Source organism: Anopheles marshallii, chromosome 2 (genome assembly GCF_943734725.1).
Source record: "Anopheles marshallii chromosome 2, idAnoMarsDA_429_01, whole genome shotgun sequence".
NCBI lineage: Eukaryota > Metazoa > Arthropoda > Insecta > Diptera > Culicidae > Anopheles > Anopheles marshallii.
Window position 1 is genome coordinate 68170055 of NC_071326.1, and position 15663 is coordinate 68185717.

At 41.0% G+C, this 15663-nt stretch overlaps 1 protein-coding gene across 1 annotated transcript in view; it reads left to right on the top strand.

Annotated features, from left to right (window-relative positions):
* LOC128709411 (calcium-transporting ATPase type 2C member 1) overlaps positions 1-15663 on the top strand; it is a 52678-nt gene that overhangs the window by 28832 nt on the left and 8183 nt on the right. The gene's annotated exons all lie outside the window — the stretch shown is intronic.

Genomic DNA, 15663 nt, shown 5'->3' on the forward strand with positions numbered 1-15663 from the left:
GAAGCATTGCATACATCCAGGCGCTAGCATCCAGCAACCATAACTCCAACAGAATGTTGTTGAAAAATGTTTTCATTTAATGATATTTTTGATTCGGTTAAATATAGCATGCACAGCAAATTGAAAAACACCTTTTTTCTAGATATTCCATCGATTTCGTGTTCAAACTAGAACAAAAACAAACCACAAAACCAGCTGTTCCGAAATTAGATCCCTTTGGTCTATTATTACGATTGCCATATCGACTTGCTTGGCTAATCATAGCGTTGCCAATGTCATCGGAACCAATTCGTGTGTTTGCCACAATGTTGGTGAAGTGAAACTCTAATAGAAGATGATATACGCTCTACCGCAACAACAGTTCAACAATGAACCGGTTCATATCTCAAGTACACACTTCACAACCATTTCATTGTTTGGCATAAGGAGGTGTAGCTTTTGCTTTGTATTGTGTGTACTTTTCTTTCCGTTATTGATAAAAATTTGCTTCAAAAAATAGAACATACCTTGCAGAAGGTGATAGCAAAGAAATGTGAGGTATTTTATTCCTTATCAATCCCATTCGCGAACTTTCACACCGCTCTGTGACTCCGACTGACAGAGTCAAGTGGATACAGAACAGCTTGCGGAACGGAAGTCGAAACAGTTGGGTGTCTTTTTTGTGTCTTTCTTCCCCGCTGGAAGTTGGTAGACAGGGCCGGTTCGTTGATATCAATGTGTCATGCGTTTTGTGTGTTGAACTCGTTGAAACAAAACCAGCGTGAGAAAATATGGACCGAATGTTGTCAGCTTTACCACTGAGTAATGGCTTTATGTGTCACAACAATCTGTTGCTTTTTTTTCCTGTAAATAGATTGAGCTTGGCTAGAATGAAGTGGTCGATGCTAATAAAAATGGTGCTAATTTGTTACAGCTGTTGTCGCGAAAGCGTAACAGCATAGCGGAGCAAGTTCGCTGCGAGGCGCGCATACTGATTGGTAACTTAATGTTATGAATGATTAATGAACAGCCGTGATTGCTAATAACGAAGTTGATGTACATAATATTAATAAAGACTAAATTCATGGCATCGACTTGATATGTGCATGCACAGGAAGTGAAATGTTACAGATTATTTTACAAATTTGTCAATGTTTGTTATAAATACTAATTTTGCTTAAATTTCAATTAATAGCTTTACTGCTTTAATAATCATTTTCCACCAATTCCCACTAGAGCTCCTCCTCCCAAAAACCTCCAAATCAATTATTTCCATTTACAAAAAACAAATGGAAAAAACTATATCATTTACTGTTTTGTGCAACTTATTAAACATTCATGTCCAATCATTCTTGTTTCACCAATTGGATACCTTAGCCTTATCACGGTGGAACATCTTCACAAAGGAAATCGATTTCCCATGCTCCGCTACAGGGCCAAAGCGCCTTCTGTTCGCTCGATTATGTCAGACGTCTTTCATCCTTTTTAATTATTCAATTTGCATCTAAAAACAAGTTGATGTCCGTCATGGGTATGGATCGAAAATTACTACCTTGTTGAGATTCTAATCGAATTGATCATTCAAACAGTACCAGGGAGAGAGATCTTTTCTTACGCAAGGAGGGTTTTGTAATTAAATTTCCAAGAATTTTCCATTCCACATTGATTGATAAGTTTTCCATTTTATTATATATTCACTTAGTAAGGCTTTGTTGTGTAACTTAATTTAATTTATTTTTCCTCCCTTGTTCCATTACGGTTTTATGGAGGTAATGATGCATTCATAAGCTACCCACTTTTCGCTGGTACGGCTTGTAATCTAAGAAACAAGCATGGTATGGATTACACCGTACTTACTCGTGGATTAACAATGTGACTACCCTACTGTGCACATTTTGCTCTATCATCGTCATCCGCATCTTTGGCAGCCAGAAAATGGTGATGATAAGTTGTTGCGGCTCTGTAGAACGTGTATTTCATTTCTAGCGCACACGTACAAACATTTGCTGCCTAATGAGGTGTAAAGCGAAGTATTATTGCCATCTTGGGCCAAAGCATTCTCACCAGTCCGTCGAGGGATCAAATAGCACTGCAAATGGAATATTTGTTCTGATGCAATTGTTTTCCATTCAGTGCGTTGAGTTTTTGTTTTGTTATCAGCTCCCATGAAAGTTCTATCATGCATAAGGTACAAATACAATATTGGAATAAATATTTTAACAAACAAATCTTCAAAAAAAGCAAATCATTGCCCTAACGAGAGTTACCGATTACCACACTTCCCCTTTTCTATAAAGCTCGTTATGATATCGTGTTACAATCACGCCACCTGGTCGGAATTGCCTGCCTTGGCAGTAGTAAGAAACGTACGTAAACGTTTCACTCCATGCGGTCACACTAGCACGTTTTACGGCACAAAACGAACCATTTGTTGGGCAATTGCAATTTGATAACGCCCTGTTACGCCGCATCTCCTGGGCTGAGAATCGGGCCGCCCGCGGAGACATATTCGATTACTGATTATTTTTTTATGCGTATTACATTGGCACGAAGTTCGATTACAATTACTGTTGTTGTGGGATGTATTGAAGATCCGTCAGTGAGAAACTGACCGTGGGTAGGTCAAATCCGCATGTGTGTGGCTTTGCTTATTTGCTTACACGATAAGCGCGGTGATTGCGAAAAAACGCGCAACGTTCTGTAAAAATGTAACTGCATAATTTTTTTATTTTTCCATTTTGTTGTTTGTTGATATGTTTGGTGGAAATGGAGCATAAAGATTATGCTCTTCTGTCAACAAACGGATCGATTTATTCCTCTCGTATCAATCGCGAAGAGATAAACTGGTAGAGTGATAAGAACACACTAAAAATATGACTTTTGATACTTTAATCAGACTTTGGGGCAGATCATACTATAAGTTAGCCTGTACCTGTCAAATAATCCAGATACCGCGCAATTTGACATAAATAATGACACAAGGGATCTCTGCGGAATTATAATTAGAAAAATTGAATAAAATTTAGAAATCTAACTTTAATTTCAATTCATTTGAAGCAATTCATAAGTCTGATTATTAAAATAATCCTTTATCACTCGTTTTCATTAAAAATGTTTGTTTACCTTTTTCGCATACGGGAAACATGGCCTAACCTGGTTCAGATCAACCGGCAAAATTCTTTGTTTTGACGTTTGTCGAGCAGCTGAGCGAAGCTTTCATTAGGAACACAATCTAATCCTTTTTTTCCTAGGCTTAACTTGGCTAGTCATTTGGCTTGTCATTAGCCTGGAAACTTCAAAACGCATACAAAAAAAACTGACTTAGTGTATGATTCCGGCATTGGAGATGTCAATGCCTTTATCAGGCATTGAAGATGTCATTTGTGCTGTGTCTTGAGCTACTGTGCTTGATTGAACGCTCAGTTCATTGAACGCTTGCCCAGCTCACTCAAATAGGTCAGGGCATCATGATTGCTGCATCAAGCTGATATCAAGCTACTTCAGTCACTTCTGTGGACGTTCTTGAGTGTCATTACAGGACATTGTCGTTTCCATGACATCAACCCGAACCTGTCAACAGGAAACTACTAGCAGGAAACAACTATTCCATTTTTTATACAATTCGGGTCAGATTTCTCCTTTTCTAGCTTCCAAATTACAATCATCTCTAAGATAAGATTTGTAAGCAAGTTGGATGACGCTTGAGCCTCGATGAACTGAACTACTACATACCAATAACTTATTCAAGCGAGATTTTCGAAGTAACGCCTCTGTGACGTTACCATTTTTATGGATATTGCAATTCGTTAAGAAAACGTTGCTTTTTTCTAGTTCCAGCCATATTTTCACTGCCTTCAAAGTTATATCCAAAAGGACGATTTTCATCATACTGGGATTATATCTTTTATGAGACTCCTCAAGATTGTGGTGCTTCACTTCACCACTTCACGGAAGGTCTTCTATTAATTGCTTGGTTCGATGAAAGATGTATTAATAATTTTGCGTTTTTGCTTTCGGTTTTTCGTCGAAAAAAAAACCATCGATGATTAATACATTGCAATATTTTCCAAAGGTACGATACTTTGATAGAGGTATCCTGAGGCGAATGCGAATTCTTGAGAAATGTTTGTCTGAACACCTTGTCAGTTCGACGAAATTTATTTCCAATCGTGTTCGATTCGTTTCCTTCTGTGCTGATATATTTTCTCCACCTATGTACACACGGTGTGAAAAATCTGGCACAATTTCTCGTCTAGGTGAATCTAATAAAATATTCAAATTAGCAACCGGCTCTTCATTCGCCCTTGTCAGTTGTAAGTGCTTTCTGTTTCGGCTTATCTCGTCACAATTGGATGCCCTGCTCTAGGAAAGCCCAAATCATGCTAAGAAAGGTCTAACACATCGAGTACCTTTCCGGCACTCGATGCCTTTGTGCTGTTTCACCCCAAAATGTGATGACAAATTGACGCCTACGGGGAGAAATTGCCTGCCGGTTGGGAATGTAATGCTAATGGCACTGCTCAAACCCGAACAGTTAACGTGAGTAGAAGAAAATTACATCTAATTCTACTTCCATCAAGAAATGGTGGACTCATCGCATTCAATTTAGCAGCAGCCTCACACACATGCGTGGTCCGTAATTCCCAGTGTGTGATTGTGCGCTGGGAGTTTGTATTTTTGTGTGGCGTGGCTGAAAACATTCGGGTTCGTGGGTTAACTTCATTTCCGGTTTGAAATCCGAACGTGCCCGGGATGGAGGATGGATCGTCCTGTCAGCGTTAAAGTTGGGGAGAGAATCCCCAAACTCAGCGTCGGGTGGGAGACGCCTTGGCGCCGTACGTTGACATCTGTTCTGGCTGGAGGTAATGAAATATGTGTCCTACCGAAAAATCCAACAGGTGTTCCTACCACACACCGGTTTGAAGCTGTGTTCCACTGCTGATACGACACGAAGCAATGGAATGAAAAAGGATCCTTCCGGCAGCTTAGTTCGTTAAGGTGCCGCCGAATTATGCTGACGATGGTATCTGGGAAAATCCAACCAGCGTGTACACTAAACCCTGGTGGGTGTGTGTATGGCGTAGAATTCATGTTTGAGGTTAGGGTCGTGAACCATCTTTTCGTACACTTTCAGGTCGCTCTGCTAGCGTAAGAAGAAAAAGAGATGAAATACGCTCATAGTAATCCATCAGAATTTGGAAAGGCACCGTACAACAGCGTCACTCCGATCCACTATTACCTGCTAACGACGCACCTTTAAAAGCCCTGCAGCGCGTACATGGGATAAAAGGAAAACATTAAAGATACTGACGACGACGGCAGAGCGTATGGTTGAAAGATATCAATCTCCTGCTGCAGGTTGTGCCACGAACGAAAGGAGTGAGTTGCTAACCGATGGATAAATTCCCTTTTATCAGTACTTCTGGTTGTGGATTGCTGGTGCTGAAAATCAACCTCAAAATGCACCTCCACCTCTACGACAAAGTCTAGAACCAGGCATGGGATTTGTTTTGCCTTCGTTATAGAACTTTGCTTTATGTACATTTCTCGTAACTATCATGTTGCTTCATGCCGGTTTTGCTGAAGAGTCGCCGGAAGTTGAAGATTGCCCGATGGGTAAATTTCTTCACCAACTTCAAAAGATCATCATTCAGCCAATAAATCGCAAGGCTGCAGATTATATCGAGTTTTTGGTCCCAGACCGCCACAGAACTCGGTGGTAAAACACTCAATACAGAGGTTTTTGGTGGAGTACTCCGAAACCTTGCCAGGTGCTCTCAACTTCCCAGCTTCAAACCTAACATTGAGGTTTAGACTTAGAAAACCCTACTGGAGTATAGCGAGCCAAACGTCGGATTCTCTCTCATAGCGTAGCTAAAGTTGATTGAGATATTTTGCCAACAATTTGAAATGTTCGAAATTTTCTTCCAGCACTGCGGTTCCGTCTCGGGACGGTTGGTGAAAATGGTTCACAAGGACAATTCAACCGCGACGATGTGAAAATGTTCATGTTCGTAAAAAGCAAACCCGCACCGACCTGGCGGTTTATGGTGGGCAGTAAACGGGAAGTGAAGGGAGTGAAGTAAATTTTTCATCCACCGGAACTTTAATTAAAATATCTTTTGCCTACCGTTTTTGGGGGCCGGTATAGGATGGCTGGCCAGCGGTGGTGGATCCTTCCGATTCGGTAGGGGTTTCCTATGATTTTATCTTTTCACTAACATCCTCACTCTCTCTCTCGAACACACACACCGATACACTAGCTGGCTGTATGCACACATACTGTAACACAAATTTCAAATGCCACTCTGAGATACGAGTACCATTTCAATTTTGGACTCTCAAATGTGGACGACTGTTCGCGAATAGTTCATATGATGTGTGTAGGATTGCAAAATAAACCCTGGGGACATTCGCATTCCGGCTTTTATTTTTTGTGTTGGTGCGCTATGCTTATGGCAAACCTTGCCCGGGGAGCTTTGGTACAGTTCAGCTCCTGACCTAGGTACTACAAACTAATGCGCCGGCGGAAGTCGTACACTCATATTTCTGGAAGATTATCTAGCGGAAAAAGCATCACGTGGGGTTTTTTTCCCCACCAACCCATCCGAGGGAAAGTCTCGCTCCTTTTTCCTTCCGTTCTTAGTCGTTGTGGCGCTTTGTGTTTCATTTTGGAGCACACCACGGCGTCGGGAAGCGCGTTCATTTTACGCGAGTGTAGAGTGCCTTTATCGACTTACCGTGCTTCGTTTGCGCTGTAAATCGTGTGTGAAATTATGACAGCAATGAAAATGTAATGCTGAAAAGCTGGGTTGAATTTGTGCATGTAGAGTAAATTAAACAATCTACCCTAAGTTATTTCTGAAACCTGATGTTGCATACAGTTATAGTTTATTTAAGTAATAACAATTTCTTAAACGAATGGAAATTGTTAGAGAGGAAGAGATCTAAAATTTCTTACACAGCTTTATAAAATTGTTGTCAAAATGGTTAACAAAACTAATTCATTCGTAGGCACTGTTAGTAATTGTTAAGGCAATCCGATAGAGGGCGCTGTTGGAGGGGAATCTTTTTTTATCGAACTTTGTATAAGAATGTTGAAGGAAATACAGCAAAATTTCTGTTATGTTGTTTCCGTGTGCTAATGCTTTTAGCATAAAATTAAATAATGAAGAGATCAACTTTTTTTACCCACTTGCAACAACTACGAACAATTCAGAAAATCCGATAGAGGGCGCAAAATAAACCTATGCTTGTGAGTTCCTGAGCAAAGATGATAATGTAAAAAATAATATTATGAAGCGATAATTAAAACAACCATATCGACAACCATATAAATTGAGTTGCATGCTCAATTAAACCCATAGACAGTATGTAAATTACTAACATAAGATATTTTCTGGTTCATAATGGTCATATCAGCCAGGATTAGTACTACTTTAGGAAATATATTTTAATTACCAACCATTACTAACAGTTCTCGGTTCCGTTTGGAATACGGAAACCTTTTTAAACGGGATAGAAGAGTTCACGACATTGCAATAAACGTTTAAATTTTGCATTCATGCTGCTTAAACTGGAATGAACTCACAAAAGTGCATTTGCAATCATCAACCAATTTTCTTGCCCCTGTAGGAACCCTTGCAGGGTTTCATTTAATTTAGTAACCACAACTGCAATTAGTGCACTTTCATTACTGTCGCTTCGCCGCTACGGGAGGATCAAGTTGGCAGAAAATGGGAATCGGCTACATTCGCTTAATCTCTATTGCAATTTTTTTTTTTTTGTAACACATTCCCCTTAATTCCCGGCAGACTGGTTTTTATTACATTTTCATTTTTTGCGCCTTACCTATTATCCTTACCATTTAAAGTCAGCTTAGTTTTCTGCGCGTTTGGGTATTTTTTTGCTATGCTGTTGTTGCTTCTGTTCACTTCGGGCAAATTTAATCCTTTATCTCGCGTTTCTCGAAGCTAGTGGCTTTCTGCCCGGTGCCTTGACGCCATTAGCACAAGCAGCGGTTAACGAGCTGGCAAACAGTCCTTACTGCCATGAAACAATACCATCACCTCAATGCTGGCACTGATGGTAGAAGTACGAGAAGAAAAAAAAAACGTCTTCCGTCTGTAAACGACGTAAAAACAAGTGCAAGACATCCATCAGCTCGGGATCAGCTGCGAAGGGAAATTTTCTTTCTTCGCTGGTTCACGGCATCAACAGAGTTTGGGGAGCGCAAGGTGCATTTGCGCAAGGACAGCTTTTCATTTGCAGATGTTGGTTGAGGTTGGAATGATGGATGGAAATCGCAAAACGTGTGGAAATAAATGGTGCTAAAGATTAATTTGTACATAAATAATTTGGCTTTGGCTGTTTAAAATGTGTTTGCCCTCTTTTATCGCGTCCGGTGTATCTAATGTTAGTATTTTAATTGCACTTTAAACAATAAAATCATTGAAACTAAGTAGGGAATGGGATTCAATTGTTTAAAAAAAACCCACTTCTTTGCTTTATTTTCCACTGCAAGTTGTTGTATTCTATTTCTATATTTTTTTTAAATACATCTAACCTCATCATCAGCAACTCTATTGTTGCTTGTATCCGACAAAGCGTAATAGGAGAAAATCATCACCCGCACCATTATGGACGGGCCACAACAAAAGAAGCCCTCCCTAATGGCAGAAAACAAGCGCCTAAAGATATGCAACAGGACGTGACGTTACGGCAAAAGGGGCGCCGAAACGTTTATTGGTGCTCAGACAGAATGATTAAACGGAACCCGTAGTACGATACCGTTCAAATCATTTTTCACACAACCAAACCAAACCAAATGGCAGAAAAGCAACAAAACTTACTGTGGAACCCTATTGTTGCAAAAACGAAGCAAACAAGGATGGAAAAATCTTCGAGCAAGTAAAAAAGTCAGCAGCATTAGCAATGCTTATTTGCTCGTGAAAAGCTATCCATCCCGCAGGAAACGGGGAAAAGAAAAACTTTTCTACTGCTAGGAAAGCTGCCCAGCAAAAGCAACCCCAGCCCGGAATCGAAAACATAAATTGGATTTGCGCTTTTTCATGTCACTGTTGGTGGGAGGTGGGGGAGAAAAGTTGAGAGAGAAAGAGACATAAACACACAAGAAAGTAAGCTTAACAACCAAAAAAGCAAGTTGCTAAAACAATTCTTCCACCCCTCGTGAAAGCAATTCCGCCCTTAACGAGGATGTATCCATGTTGTTGTTTTTTTGTCAGTGGAAGTAACTCTCTCTCCAGCACACGGTTGAAACAAGATTTTTTAATGTATTGTTTCTTTCCGACCCCACCGAGACATCTGTACTGCAGACTTTAATGTTGTGTTGTTTTTTTATTTATCACCTTCAACAATTGTTTGTTTCTCTGCCAATCCTTTCCATAGCTGCAACGCTTTACTATGTCCAGTAGCCGTCAACTGTTGTCGGCGGGTATTTCAAAGGTTAGCTTTCCCGGTTTTGCATGTTTTTCGCTTTGCTTCATCGGAAATGCAACTGAAAATCGAATATCTCTTCGTGTTTAAACTGAATAAAGGGAGTTGGTGTGGAAAAATCCTGCGCCTACTCTACCCTCCTTCTCGGGAAAGCATAATTGTTTCCATCTATCCTTTTTCCGTCGTCTAGTTAAGTCACTCTATACTACAACGGATGTGAATTTAATTTTCTTAGTCTGCTAGCAAAAAAAGACGCACACATAAACACAAATTAATTTCGAGGAAGCTTTTTGCTCGGAATAACCAGCTCCGTAAATTATGATAATTGCGTGACTTTTGCGTTTTCGATATTGTCTGCTAGCGGACGTGTTTCAGGGAAGATTAACCTTATTCTGTCTTCACTACTACCGCCACTATACTGTCATTCCTGCAGTAGTGTACTTTAAATGGAAAATAATATATACTGCTTTGTTTAGTAATAAGATAAAAATATAATAAGAAGTTTAGTTTAGGTTATTAATTTATGCTGATTTTATGCTGGGCCGGTTTCCTCCCGCACAGTTTATATTTCGAGCCTGGCAGGATTTACATTCGAATCATCTAATCTTGTCTATCCGTTCCTGTTTGAGGCAACTCTGTTGTTGTGCCACTCACAAAAATGATCTCGCCAGGCAGACGATGGTGTTGGTGGAAAGTTTGCATAGGACCACAATCAAATAGAAGCTTCGAAAAGCAGTCCTCGAAACCGAACCGGAACACCGTAGCATACCGCGGATCCATCCGGTACACAAATGAGTCGGAAAAGTAGCTCAACCCACCAGACAAGTCCAAACGCAACACAACACAACGCAGCACGCCAGTGAAGAAAATGGATGTTGAAAATGAACGGGAAAATAACTGCTGCGGTCACACCTATTTTGTCGACCGGCCGGCAAGATAAAACTTTGTCCTTTTTCGGTGCGAGAGATTTTCCGCCGACCATCCGGGACCGACACCGTTAACGGGTGAGAATTGTTTTCCCGTGACCACTTAAGCTAGCGCAACCCCTTCTCGTAGCTTCTACGAACGGTAAAAGGGGGCTATGGTGTCGATTTGGTAGGGGACAAGCACTGGGGTAACACTCGGAAGCGAACGCAAACAACCCGCTGGAAAATGGGTTTCGGGGAGAGCAAGAAAAACCGTGTGTTTGCGAAAGCTGTTTGCGTGAGTCGTCCTGTGCCGTAATTAGAGGGGTAGCGACAAGAGGAACCCGTTTCGGTTGGACGGTCGTCGGAGTTTTCCATCCTGTACACCGGCAGGAACGTATCGTTCGCTCCTATCTGCAAATCCCATTCCGACCGGCTGGTAGTATAAGTCCTTGACCGCAAACGTGCGAACGGATTTGTGTATGACGCCCGATTCCAGGAGCAACAACGTGCACAGAATTTTATCTACAGTTTTTTCACTGTGCTTTTTGTTTCTACGGGTTTGTGATAAAAACCTTACAGTAAGTGTATGAGAATTTCTTAAAATTTATTTTAAGACAGCACAACTACAACACAGACAGACACTACAACTACAATTAAGTACAGTACAACTACAATGAAAACTTAAACCGTTTCCCAACAGATGGCGCCACTAGGATCTGTTTACTATATTTTGACAGTTTAAAAATGTCAAAACAATAAATAGTACGTATTGTTAATTGTGTTATTGTGATTGAAGTATTTTAAAATATTAAAAAAAAATACTATTATCGTTTATAGTCGATGGAATTATTAATCCAGACATAATAAAATAACTATGAAAGTGATTAAAATTATTATTGAGTGATTCTGGCTGACTTTCATGACTCTGAAGGAGTCTTTGAACTGAATGAGTTACTCTGAATCTTTATCTCGAAGATTCATGACTCCTTGCAGATTTAAGAATAGTGAAAGATTTATAAATCGTTTTTCGTGGATCGATCGAATCGACGGGAATTCAAGAATCTTTGAGGAATCTTTGTTTTTTCTTGAGAGTCAACTCATTATTGGAATCAAGCATCACTGAAGATTAATATGAATTAATAATCCCACAAGATTAGCTACAGCTTATCCAATTGGGAAAGGGATATAATTTTCCATGCACTTAAATCGGACCCAAAGCTGATTTTCCCAATCACCTCCGTCTACAAATTTGCATTGTCACGAATCTTTAGTCCAATTGGCATGATTGGTAAAGTTCGTCGTACCAGAACCCGTCAGCTGTGACCGCCTGCCACTGGTAAACATTTGTCATTTATCATTCCACTAGTTTTGTGTGCTTTTTTCCAAATTCGCTTGAAATAAAGTGCTAATACGCCGTGAGTGAGTGTGCGCCTGAAGTTTATACGATTTTTATGCTCTCTTCTTTTGTTGTCAGGCGCAAACCACGAAAGCCATAAATTGCGCGTCGTCTCTACAGACGATTTTAATGCATCTGCACCTGTTGAAGGAGCACTGAACTGAGGATAAGCTTTTTTTTCTTAAGCAAGTTTTATTTATAGAATAACTTTAACACATCGTTCATATTTTTTATTGTTGCGTGAATAGTAAAATTCTACTTCAACGGAGCACACTGTCCCATCACAATTCGCCCCAATGAATTCTCTTTCTTCTAATTGCTGGTCAAATAAGAACCGGACCACCACTCACTTCGTCCTACTGGGAAAAATTTATCTCATAGCCCACACGGTACCATCCTTCCGGTGATGTTTTGCAGAAACTTATTCACCCCGAAAAACATTCACTTCACACGGGGCGGACACAGTTCAGTTTATCAATTATGCAAACGAACTAACAAGACTGAAACAGGAATGGGACGGAATGAAAAGAAACTGGCAGCACAACAACAATCAGGCCAACATTTTCACACCAACACCTCCAGGTCATGACGTATTCGGGGCTGCGCCCTCCGGGCCATCACCCTCCATGGAAAGTTCACCAATCCTGGTCACGTCACCAGCAAGCACTGCAGCGGAGCAGCTTTAATTCATTTACTCGCCAAACCTTCTGGTTCTGGTTTCACAAGTTTCACCCCCTTAAAATAAGGGTGCTGTTGTTCGGTCGGCTGGAAAAGCTGAGGGCACTCGGTGAAAATGAAGAACTTCTCACCGTGCTCGAAACGTCCGAACGGGTCGCTTTGGTCGACTTCCTGTGAAAAGTTATGCTTTTGGGTTCCGGACAAAATTATTCTTCATCATCGCCAAAAATATATATCCCTCCTTGCCAGGAACTCTATTTCCATTCCGTAAGCCACTGGCACGATTGGCACGATTGCAAGTCCGTTTTCAGGTCGGTCGGTGCAAGTAGTACACATACATACTAATTAAAAGTGTACCTCTCTCAGATACTGTTTGTCTCCTTCGCGCCGGCCTTAAGCTAGTGGGTAAAGTTCAGTACTCTTTCAACTTCAAATTTTACTCTGGTCCGTACGTATCGCTAATCCCTCCCGCCCTTCCTCCTCCGGCACCCAGTTGAAGTCGTCCCGTATAAAGGATTCTTTTGTGTCCTGGCGCCACTCTGTATGTAGTCGCCCCGGCAAGTCATTAGCTTCCTTTTGCTCTGTAGTGGAAAAAGCATCGTTATCGCTTCCGATGCCATGAGAACAGGTTGTGAGCTTTATGCGGGCACTGTGGACATCTATGGAACCGAACACAACACAACCCACGGTCGCGCGCTGTTATGCTCGCCCCAAAAGCGAGCAGTCCCGACGATAGGAAAAGCATGATGGTGTGGATTAAATTATAAAAATTTCATTACCACAACCACCGCTAGCCCTGCGTGCGTGTGGGCCTCAGCCTGTGAAGCTGATCCCATTCCAGAGTGGTTGGTGTTGTGTGCGTTTATTTTCCGCGGGGAAAAAAATAAGATTATCGGTTTGGAAAATTAAAGAAAATAAAAACAACCCATATAAATAATCCGCGGTAACGAAACCTGACGGTGGATCGGCTTTTTCCGTCCGCTTGAAGAGTGGTCTGATAGATGGATGGAGGTTTTTTTCTGTAGTAAGAAATATGCCACAAAAGGGAAGCCTGTTGATGCAATTGCAACTGAACCAGACAATGGAGGCGCCTGGTAGTTCAATCGTGATTGAAAAATGGGCATCCATCTACTAGTGTCGCTAGTGTGCTTGCAAATCCGCAATCAGCCTTACGCTATGGTCCATAGCGAAAGATGTAAAATGAAGTGCAAAAAATAAACGAAACGAACAAAACTAAAACAACGCGCGTTACAAAAGGGACCTACCTCGCCGTTCGGCTTTTTCCAATCAAGGTGCTCAAGCTTCCACTTGGGAAATCTCACCGTACCTCGCGGGAAGCGGTATGCAAATTGAACATTACTTTCGCGGAACGGCTCCTGGTAGGGGGAGGGGGGCCCAACGGTGTCCGGCCCGTGCGTTTGACACGCGACGACGGGTGATGGATGGAAACGATCTCATAACGCCATTATTCGATTACCGATTGCGGTAAAAGAACGTTTGTGAAGTGCGAAAGCATGCGAATTAATTCGTCTTATACGAACGAGGTACTCGATTGAACGATTAAGAGCCGTAACCGAAAGAATAAAGACAGCTTTACGTTATAATACGGAACGGAAAAGGGCTATTCTACCTTGTAAACAAAGGAGGAGATGTTGAAAACACTGTTTCCTATGTATTTTAACAAAGGAAAATTATTAAAGTATTTCCCTAAAACTCAGTAATTGTTTTAAAGTAACCTTAATTCAGAGAGAAAACAATACTCACACACTTTCGGTTGCAAGTCTTCTCCGCTCTAATGAAGGAACGGTTCCCTTCCAACGCTCTTAGAATTTAATCCATCAAGCACGATACATCCTGCTGCTTTATAAGACAGTAGTAATTGGACACATTTATATAATTTCTATTTTCACCTCCGTGTTTAACCTGCTCAACTACAAAAAGGAGTCAAACTCCTTGCGTAGGAATCGTACCGCTCATTAGCAACAGCCAGGACACGCAGCATTTTACCGAGCCCCGAGTGTACCACCAACCACCGTAATGACGTGGGCCAATTTATATTTTCTGGAATCCTTAAGCTCCTGCCGTGTTTGCGAATGACGTACTGTTACAGCAGCTTGTGCTCATCGTGGCCGTCATTGGTATCTTCACGCACACCTGGTACAGCGAAGCGAATGTATCTGGCATTCATTAAAGGGAAAGCAAACATTTGTTTAGAGAGTGTACGCAAGCGGCCATACAAAGCACGACTACATTTGCAAGGAAACTATTTCCTTGGCAATCGGTGTTAAATTAAGTTTCCAATGTGACAAAATTTGTCTACGACACTATATGAAAGCAGTTATTAAAATTTACTTCATCACGTTGACAAGAACGTATCTAATTTTCATAATGGATGTATAACAGCCCGTTTTATCATGCTATCATAACGCATGCATTTGACTCATCCATCATCTTCGCCTCGCCCTGAGCGCGATCGTTAGGATGCATATTTTACAGCAAATTGCAGTGCTGCTAAATGTAATATATATATCCTTCACCGTGGATGAGTTGAAGAAAACCCTTCATCGAATAAAAGAAACAGGAAAAAGAGGCAACATTTGTCGCACACCTTTCTGTGGAATATATTTTATTAACTTCTTTCCCTGCAACTACAGTTCGTTCCGCATCACGCACTTACGCTGGTAACGTCTGCTGAAACCGACGAAAGATTGTTTTGCCCGCGCCTGCCTGGCACAAAAATATGCAAAATTTATCACTACCGTGACAGAACTCCGAAAGCAAGTAGAAAAGTGTGTGTGTGATACCCATGGGGAGACAAAACATGTCGTCGTTTCATGATCTTCCTCCCATGTGTAACATGTACGCTGCAGATAGCGGTGAAAGTTTTGTGCAGGAAAGTTTTTTTTTGCTATGATGCACTTCGTAGGGTGAGTTGAGTGGAAACTTATATGGCTACAAAGTTGAGTTCATAATTCGCCCAAGTGTACGGCAACATTCTTATTAGGCTTGACAACATCTGAAGAAGTCTATGGCTGTTTTATTTATAACAAAAAACACACATTTTTTGCTCGCTTCAATCACTTCCCCCGACGACTAGTTGAATGTTCCAGTACGAACTTTTAATCGCTTTTGATCAAAAGAATTCATGAAAAGCTTTTATTAATCGTTTTAAGTTAATAAGTGATGATAAGCGTGTCTTAATTTGAGAAATATGACAAAAAATCATTAAAATTAGTGAAAGGCAGG